Raw genomic sequence first — 9,370 nt, forward strand, 5'->3', positions numbered from 1 at the left:
AAGGATTTTTGCATCTATGTTCATCAGTGATATTGGCCTGTAGTTTTCTTTTTTTGTGGGGTCTTTACCAGGTTTTGGGATTAGGGTGATGGTGGCCTCATAGAATGAGTTTGGAAGTTTCCCTTCCTCAGCTATTTTCTGGAAGAGTTTGAGTAGAATAGGTGTTAGCTCTTCTCTAAATTTTTGGTAGAATTCAGCTGTGAAGCCGTCTGGACCTGGGCTTTTGTTTGCTGGAAGCTTTCCGATTACTTCCTCTATTTCCGTGCTTGTGATGGGTTTGTTCAGATTTTCTATTTCTTCCTGGTTCAGTTTTGGAAAGTTGTACTTTTCTAGGAATTTGTCCATTTCTTCCAGGTTATTCATTTTATTGCCATATAATTGCTGATAGTATTCTCTAATAATCCTTTGTATTTCTGTATTGTCAGTTGTGATCTCTCCATTTTCACTTCTAATTTTATTGATTTGGTTCTTCTCCCTTTGTTTCTTGATGAGTCTGGCTAGTGGTTTGTCAATTTTATTTACCTTCTCAAAGAACCAGCTTTTGGCTTTGTTGATTTTTGCTATGGTCTCTTTTGTTTCTTTTGCATTTATCTCTGCCCTAATTTTTATGATTTCTTTCCTTCTACTGACCCTGGGGTTCTTCATTTCTTCCTTTTCTAGTTTCTTTAGATGTAGAGTTAGGTTATTTATTTGACTTTTTTCTTGTTTCTTGAGGTGTGCCTGTATTGCTATGAACTTCCCCCCTAGCACTGCTTTTACAGTGTCCCAGAGGTTTTGGGTTGTTGTGTTTTCATTTTCATTCATTTCTATGCATACTTTGATGTCTCTTTTGATTTCTTCTATAATTTGTTCATTATTCAGCAGTGTATTGTTCAGTCTCCATATGTTGGCATTTTTAATAGTTATTCTCCTGTAATTGAGATCTAATCTTACTGCATTGTGGTCAGAAAAGATGCTTGGAATGATTTCAATTTTTTTGAATTTACCTAGGCTAGATTTATGACCCAGGATGTGATCTATCCTGGAAAAGGTTCCGTGTGCGCTTGAGAAAAAGGTGAAATTCATTGTTTAGGGGTGAAATGTCCTATAGATATCTATTAGGTCTAACTGGTCTATTGTATCATTTAAAGATTGTGTTTCCTTGTTAATTTTCTGTTTAGTTGATCTATCCATAGATGTAAGTGGGGTGTTAAAATCTCCCACTATTATTGTGTTATTGTTAATTTCCCCTTTCATACTTGTTAGTAATTGTCTTATATATTGCGGTGCTCCTATGTTGGGTGCATAAATATTTATAACTGTTATATCTTCTTCTTGGATTGATCCTTTGATCATTATGTAGTTTCCTTCTTTGTCTCTTTTCACAGCCTTTGTTTTAAAGTCTATTTTATCTGATATGAGTATTGCTACTCCTGCTTTCTTTTGGTCTCTATTTGCATGGAATATCTTTTTCCAGCCCTTCACTTTCAGTCTGTATGCGTCCCTCATTTTGAGGTGGGTCTCTTGTAGACAACATATATGGGGGTTTCAGCCAGCCTTTGTCTTTTGGTTGGGGCATTCAACCCATTTACGTTTAAGGTAATTATTGATAAGTACGATCCAATAGCCATTTTCTTTATTGCTTTGGGTTCAAGTTTATACACTCTTTCTGTGTTTCCTGTCTAGAGAAGATCCTTTAACATTTGTTGGAGAGCTGGTTTGGTGATGCTGAATTCCCTCAGCTTTTGTTTGTCTGTAAAGCTTTTGATTTCTCCTTCATATTTGAATGAGATCCTTGCTGGGTATAGTAATCTGGGCTATAGGTTATTTTCTTTCATCACTTTAAGTATGTCTTGCCATTCCCTTCTGGCCTGAAGAGTTTCTGTTGAAAGATCAGCTGTTATCCTTATGGGAATCCCCTTGTGTGTTATTTGCTGCTTTTCCCTTGCTGCTTTTAATATTTGCTCTTTGTGTTTGATCTTTGTTAATTTGATTAATATGTGTCTTGGAGTATTTCGCCTTGGGTTTATCCTGTTGGGGACTCTCTGGGTTTCTTGGACTTGGGTGATTATTTCTTTCCCTATTTTAGGGAAGTTTTCAACTATTATCTCCTCAAGTATTCTCTCATGGTCTTTCTTTTTGTCTTCTTCTTCTGGGACTCCTATGATTCGAATGTTGGAGCGTTTAACATTGTCCCAGAGGTCTCTAATATTGTCCTCATTTCTTTTAATTCGTTTTTCTTTTTTCCTCTCTGTTTCATTTATTTCTACAATTCTATCTTCTAGTTCGCTTATCCTGTCTTCTGCCTCTGTTATTCTACTGTTTGTTCCCTCCAGAGTGTTTCTGATCTCATCTATTGCATTATTCATTGTATATTGACTCTTTTTTATTTCTTCTAAGTCCTTATTAAATCTTCCATCTTCTCAATCCTTTTCTCCAGGTTATTTATCTGTAACTCCATTTTGCTTTCAAGATTTTGAATCATTTTCACCATCAAAATTCGAAATTCTTTATCAGGTAGATTCCCTATATCTTCTTCTTTTGTTTGTGTTGGTGGGCAATTATCTTGTTCCTTTACTTGCTGGGTATTTCTCTGCCTCTTCATCTTGCTTATATTGCTTTGCTTGGGGTGGCCTTTCCCTCTTCTTGCAGTTTGTGGAGTTCTCTTTATTAAGTAGTTTCTTCACTGTGTGTGGGGTTGGACGGGTGACTTGTCCGGGTTCCCCGGTTAGGGAAGCATGTGTTGGTGTTCTGGTGGGTGGAGCTGGATTTCTTCTCTCTCCTTTCAAAGACAATGGGCTGCTTTTCTGGGTGCCTGATGTCCTCTGCTAGTATTCAGAAGTTGTTTTGTGGACTTTACTCCGCGTTCAAATATTCTTTTGATGAATTTGTGGGGGAGAGAGTGGTCTCGCCGTCTTATCCCTCCGCCATCTTGTTCCTTCCTCCCCAAAACACTGGATTCTTATATTCCACTTGGTCGTGGAGTATCTCTTCACAGCTGCTCCAGCAAGGTGTAGCCGCTGTACCTTACCTTGGATGAGGGGTATCTCCTCAAGGCCGCCCCTCCTGCTTTGAATGTGGAGCAGCTCCTCTCAGCCCTCCGGTGCCCAGCAGCCACTGCCTCTTGGACGTGGTACAGCTCCTCTCGGCCACCGCCCTAACCCTGGGCGCGGGGCAGCTCCTCTCAGCCACGATTCTGCACGTGGTCGGTTGCGCCGGAGCCGGGCGTCTCTCGCGTCTGCGCCGCCGGAGCTGGGCCTGCACTGTGATTACGTTGTTTAAGGTGAAGCTAGAAAATCCGATCCACTCTGTAGCAACCGAATCCCCAGAGACCTCCTTTGTTCTTCTTTATTTAGCTTTAGGAATACTCCCTACGCACGTAGTCCTTGAGTTATTTGAAAGCCACGCCGGTAACCCTGATTGATAGCTGACCTGAAGCTTAGGAAACTGATTACGCTTAGAAGTGGAGCCAGCATGTCTGGTAAAGCTATGTAAATCTAAGTTTATCAACACTCCACAGGTGTCCTGGTTTTTGTCGTGCTGATATAGCTGTTAAAGTCTTACTTCCTTGTTAAACTATATAAGAGCGCTTGTAAAATAAAGCAAATTGTCAGTCTCCGAGAAGGCTGTCCGTGTCCCTTTTTCAGAGGCATCTGCACGGAGCTCTACAACTAGACGGACCTTTGTCAACAAAGTATATCTCTTCTTTTTAATGTACTGTCTGGATTGGTCACAGCTTTTCTTCCGAAGAGGAAGCGTCTTTTAATTTCATGGCTGCATCGCCAACTGCAGTGATTTTGGGGAAAAAAAAAAATCACCCTCGCTGCTTCCATTGACGCCTCACCTATTTGCCATGAAGTGATGAGACCGGACGCCGTGATCTTCGTTTTTTGAATGTTGAGTTTCAAGCTAGCTTTTTCATGTTCCTCTTTCACTCTCATCAAGACACTATTTAATTCTTCTTCGCTTTCTGCTATAAGGGTGCTGTCATCTGCATATGTGAGGTTATTCAGGCAGCCTCTCCCTCTCCTGGTGCTGGGGGTCCCCGTTCCAGCCTCCTGCCTGAGAATGCAGCCGTCGGACACCTAAGAACTCACAGCAGTGCACTGTGGTCCCTGAAGGGACTCGTCCGGACGGGCTGCTTGTGAGATGCTGTAGGGGAAAGGAGTGAGACTCAGGCCCTGTCTTCTCTGCTCAGGCACATCCCACTCATTTCTTGCACAGTCCAGGAGGCCAGCTGGCCCTAAGGGTCCGCTTGCCCCCAGGATCCAAAGGAGGGCATGGGAATGTGCTGCCTCCTTTTGGACATTTCCTGTAACTACAACATGACCACAGGCACCTCAGTTCAATTCTCAAGGCCTGGGCTTCTGAACCAGTTGTCCCCAGGGAATGGCAGTGGCTGTTCAGGAAGCCAACTGCCTAAGGAAAATTGTCCTCCACCCTTAAAGGAGAAGAAAGAAAGAAAAAACCAGAAAAGCACAGACGCACCCAACCTCCCCCACCAAACAAGGCGCTCAGCATCCCTGATTATTGCAGGAATGCCAATTGAAAGGACAATGGGAAGTCACATTGCAATAACTCACAAATGCCAACATGGCAAGGCTATAGGCAATCAACGTGGAAGAGAGTCTGGAGGAAGAAGAATCGCCCTAGGCTGTGGGTGGGAACACCCATTGACAGCAGCCACTAGAATGGAGATGGACAGTCTCTGAATGCCTGAAAGAAACACTCTCAAGTCAGGCCTATGTCATTCCCGCACCTTGGCCTGTTTCCTGAGAGCTCCATTAATCAAAAGGCACATGCACCCCAACAAACCTCGAGCACTTCCTCAGGAGCCTAGACGCGCACCCCACAAAATCCCCAATGAGAGACTGAAGCTTAAACAAAATGTTGTACATAGATCCAGTAAATGGTTTCTCACTCAGAAAAAGTAACACAGAAAGTAGGGAACTCTAACCCTTGGAGACACGGATGGATGGCCCATGAAGGGTAGGAGGCCAAGAGTAGTCAGTCAGGCAGAGGAAGATCCGAGTATATGAGGTCTAGTCTAGGCCAAGTGAGGACAGACATAGAAGGCAATAAATTGACATCCCAGAAAGAGATGCTGAGAGTTCAAAGTCAAAGAAAGGGTTTCAGAAAGAAAGAAAGAGCACGGCCTGGAACAAATTAGCCGGTAAGTACCCAAAACGAAAGCAGATCTATCCCTGTAATGAATCACCCACGTGGACTGTACCCTTTCCTCCTCCCTTCCACCCACACAGACGTACAACTCTGTAGCTCTAAGAGACGATCCAGACCAGTTACCTGTTATCTTCCTGCTTTCCATTGGCAACAAAAAAAAGGGGTATCTGAGGTAGAAAAGGCATGAAGACCTGATGCTCATCACTCTGCTCGAACTCCTAAGGCAAACAGTCCTCTGAACACCATAGACAAAACCCACAGATGACTTCATATTGAATCAGTACAGTGACAATCGTCGCAGCAGGTCAACTGGATTATGCTGTGGGTAGTATTGGCAAGATGTTAAAGAAAAGGGAAGGAAAGCAGTGCCTACTGTATGATGTCTGACCTCCCTGGCATGGGACGCTATTCCATCCCTGGAGGCCGAGCAGGCTTGAGTCCCACTGCTGAACTGGGGTGAGGTGGAAACAGTCTGGCAGGGTGCCCTTCACTGAACAATTTTTAAAGGTTTAGTGTGTGCTATGTTGGGCTGGGACAAGATTGCATTGTGGGATCAAGGTCGCTAGGAATTTCAAGGTAAAATTAAGCCAGTCTTCACCTCTGCTGGTCCTGGGGATGTTAGCTCAAGCCTCCTTCCTGACAATGCTGCCTCCTGGCATATAAGCACCCTCAGCAGTGTACTGTGGACCCTGAAAAGATTAGTCTGGATTGGGTGTTGGTGTGATGCTTTATGGGGAAATAGTAGTGAGACTCAAGCCCTTTTGTGTTTGTTCAGGTAGAATCCAGACAGGTAGTTCAGGTAGAATCCACAAACACAGAAAACTAATCAAACTGGTCACATGGACCACAGCCTTGTCTAACTCAATGAAACTGAGCCATGCTGTGTAGGGCCACCCAAGACAGACGGGTCATGGTGGAGAGTTCTGACAAAACGTGGTCCACTGGAGAAGGGAATGGCAAACCACTTTAGTATTCTTGCCTTGATAATCCCATGAACAATATGAAAAGGCAAAAATATATGACACTGAAAGATTAACTCCCCAGGTCAGTAGGTGCCCCATATGCTACTGGAGATCAGTGAAGAAATAACTCCAGGAAGAATGAAGAGACAGAGCCAAAGTGAAAACAACGCCCAGTTATGGATGTGATTGGTGATGGAAGCAAGGTCCAATGCTGTAAAGAGCAATATTGCATAGGAACCTGGAATGTTAGGTCCATGAATCAAGGTAAATTAGAAGTGGTCAAACAGGGGATGGCAAGGGTGAACATTGACATTTTAGCAATCAGTGAACTAAAATGGACTGGAATGGGTGAATTTAACTCAGATGACCATTATATCTACTACTGTGGGCAAGAATCCCTTAGAAGAAATGGAGTAGCCATCATAGTCAATAACAGTCCAAAATACAGTGCTTGGGTGCAATCTCAAAAATGACAGAATGATTTCTGTTCATTACCAAGGAGAGCCATTCAATATCACAGTGATCCAAGTCTATGCCTCGACCAATAATACTGAAGAAGCTGAAAGATTCTATGAAGACCTATAAGATGTTCTAGAACTAACACACCCAAAAAGATGTCCTTTTCATTATAGGGGCTGGAATGCAAAAGTAGGAAGTCAAGAAACACCTGGAGTAACAGGCAAAGAAGCGATAATAAAGAGTTTAGGATTAACTATACACACAAATATTTAACAAATTAATAATCAAATAGGACCTAGTGAATAGAACAGGGAAATCTACTGAACAGACTGTAATAATCTATATGAGGGGAAAAAATGGAGAAAGAATAGATACGCTTTTATGTAAAATCAAATTGATTTCTGATACCGCTGAAACTAACAAAACAATAGAAATCAACTTGACTCCAATAGAAAATAAAAATTAAATTACCTGAAATCCATCTAGGGAACCCCAGACAGTGGCGACCCTATGGATTAGATATGTGATACGCTATGACATTAATATGACACCACCAACGGTTTTCACTCAGCAGAACACAGAGCAGCAACCCATTCAAAGGTGCCTCACCTCATGTGAATGTCCCAAGATGAAAAGAAGAAAAAGGACCACAGATTAATTAGGGCAACGCCCTCAACTCAGATGCTGGGAATCTCTGAGGGGCAAGACACACTGAGGTGAAGAGCAGACACAGGGCGTCCGGGTACAGGATCCGGACCCACGTGGGTGCGGTGAGACCAGCACAATCCCAGACCCTGCATCCGGGGTCGCATGACTCTTGGTTAGAACACCAGGTCTCTGATGGCTGGGCCCCTAAGGCAGAAACGAGTGGGTTCCTGGAACCTCCTGGGATGGTAGAAGAAGCGTAGGGTGGGTCTCCTCTCCCCACACTTGTCCCAGAGAAGTCCTCCTCTCCTGCCCTTTGGTTCTGTCTGATACTGTTTTTACAGCCGTCACATTAATGTTGAACACAACTACCTTGGTTCCAGCAGGCTCCATCCTTTGTTTTCCCGCTGAGCTGTTGAGAAAACACACCAGGCACGGAGCTGGAAGCTGAGGGGCAGGTCTGGTCTCTGCTGAGCAGGGACGGCCGACCGGAAGGCGATCACACAGCAACCTCACCTGCTGCCCATTGGTTTTTTGCCTGATCCCTGCACCCTGGAATCAATTTACCAGGTGAAGTTGCCTCCCTACTCAATGAGCTGAAAACTGGAATAATTACCAGGTAGCCCACCTGAGGCGTCTCCATGAGCCCCAGGGCAGGTGAGCCTGGCAGGAGGAAAGACTAGGAGCCCTACTGCAGCACTGACCCCTGGGAGGGCCATGGAAACCCACTCAGAGGAGGGCACATTACCCAGAGAAGTCCACCTCAGCTCCAGACCCCAGACATCTGAGCACTGACATTCAGACACGGGCACGGAGTTTTCCAGGACAGAGGACAGGCCCAGGCTGCACCCAGGTCTCCACATCCTGGTGCACACAGGACGTGGTCAGGTGGAAATATTCTCATCGTAGAAAGCACACAATCTTGTCTAAACATAATCAGTGCAGACAGGATTGAAAAGTCAAAGTGTTCATCGTTCAGACACATCTGTTTGTGACCCCATGGACTGTAGCCCTCCAAGCTCCTCTATCCATGGGATTCTCCAGGTAAGAATACTGGAGTCAGTTGCCATTCCCTTCTCCAGGGGATCTTCCCGATCCAGAGATCGAACCCAGGTCTCCTGCACTGCATGCGGATTCTTGACCATCTGAGCCACCAGGGAAGCCCCTAGACAAGATAGAGAGGTCTAAATCTACTATGTAGACAGAGCTTGGTCAGGTTTCAGTTCAGTTTAGTCGCTCAGTCGTGTCCAACTCTTTGCGACCCCATGAATCACAGCACGCCAGGCCTCCCTGTCCATCACCAACTCCCGGAGTTCACTCAAACTCATGTCCATCGATTCGGTGATGCCATCCAGCCATCTCATTCTCTGTCATCCCCGTCTCCTCCCACCCCCAATCCCTCCCAGCATCAGACTCTTTTCCAGTGAGTCAACTCTTCGTATGAGGTGGCCAAAGTATTGGAGTTTCAGCTTCAGCATCAGTCAGGTTTAAACTAGCATAAAGTTGCTCTCCCTGGAGGCACAGGTCACACCCAGGCAGGGTCTCTCATCGTTGGACAGGGGACTCACCCTCGTGTAGGAGCTGGCACGTGTCTCTTAAAGAAATCATCATCACTGGGCTCCACATGTCGCCCATATCAGGAAACTGAAAGAATCTTTGTCATTAAACAGTTCAATCGCCAGAACAAAACTGTTACCAGTATCTTTTGGCAAGCGGTGGCCAGGATCCAGGGGAGACCCAGGGATTCCTTAGAGTTGAGCCCAGGGTCCTGTACAGACAGACAGGAAGTGCCCTGATTCCATCATCCAAGGCTTCCAGCAGGAGGCAGCCACACTGGAAGCCTTCTAGAAAAGGATATTTTTTATCAGAATAAAAACTGTTAAAATTTAAAGCATACTAGTTATTATTTGCCAACCTAAAATATTCTTAAAAGCCTGGCCCCCCCGATCTTTGCAGTTCCCACTAGTTCTTTTGTGTTCAGATTGTCAGGGTAGAAACAATCCATCATTTCAAATTAGTTTCTTCTAATTCTGTTATGCTCTGAGTCCTCTGACCCTCCCGGCCTGGCTGGGGACGTGCCTGCCTGCCTCCCTGCAGGGTCACTTCCAGACTCACTGAGTGTTTAGGAAGCAGATGAGTTCACG

Source organism: Moschus berezovskii, chromosome 22 (assembly GCF_049115385.1).
Source record: "Moschus berezovskii isolate FMDL1 chromosome 22, NW_MosBer_1.0, whole genome shotgun sequence".
Lineage (NCBI taxonomy): Eukaryota > Metazoa > Chordata > Mammalia > Artiodactyla > Moschidae > Moschus > Moschus berezovskii.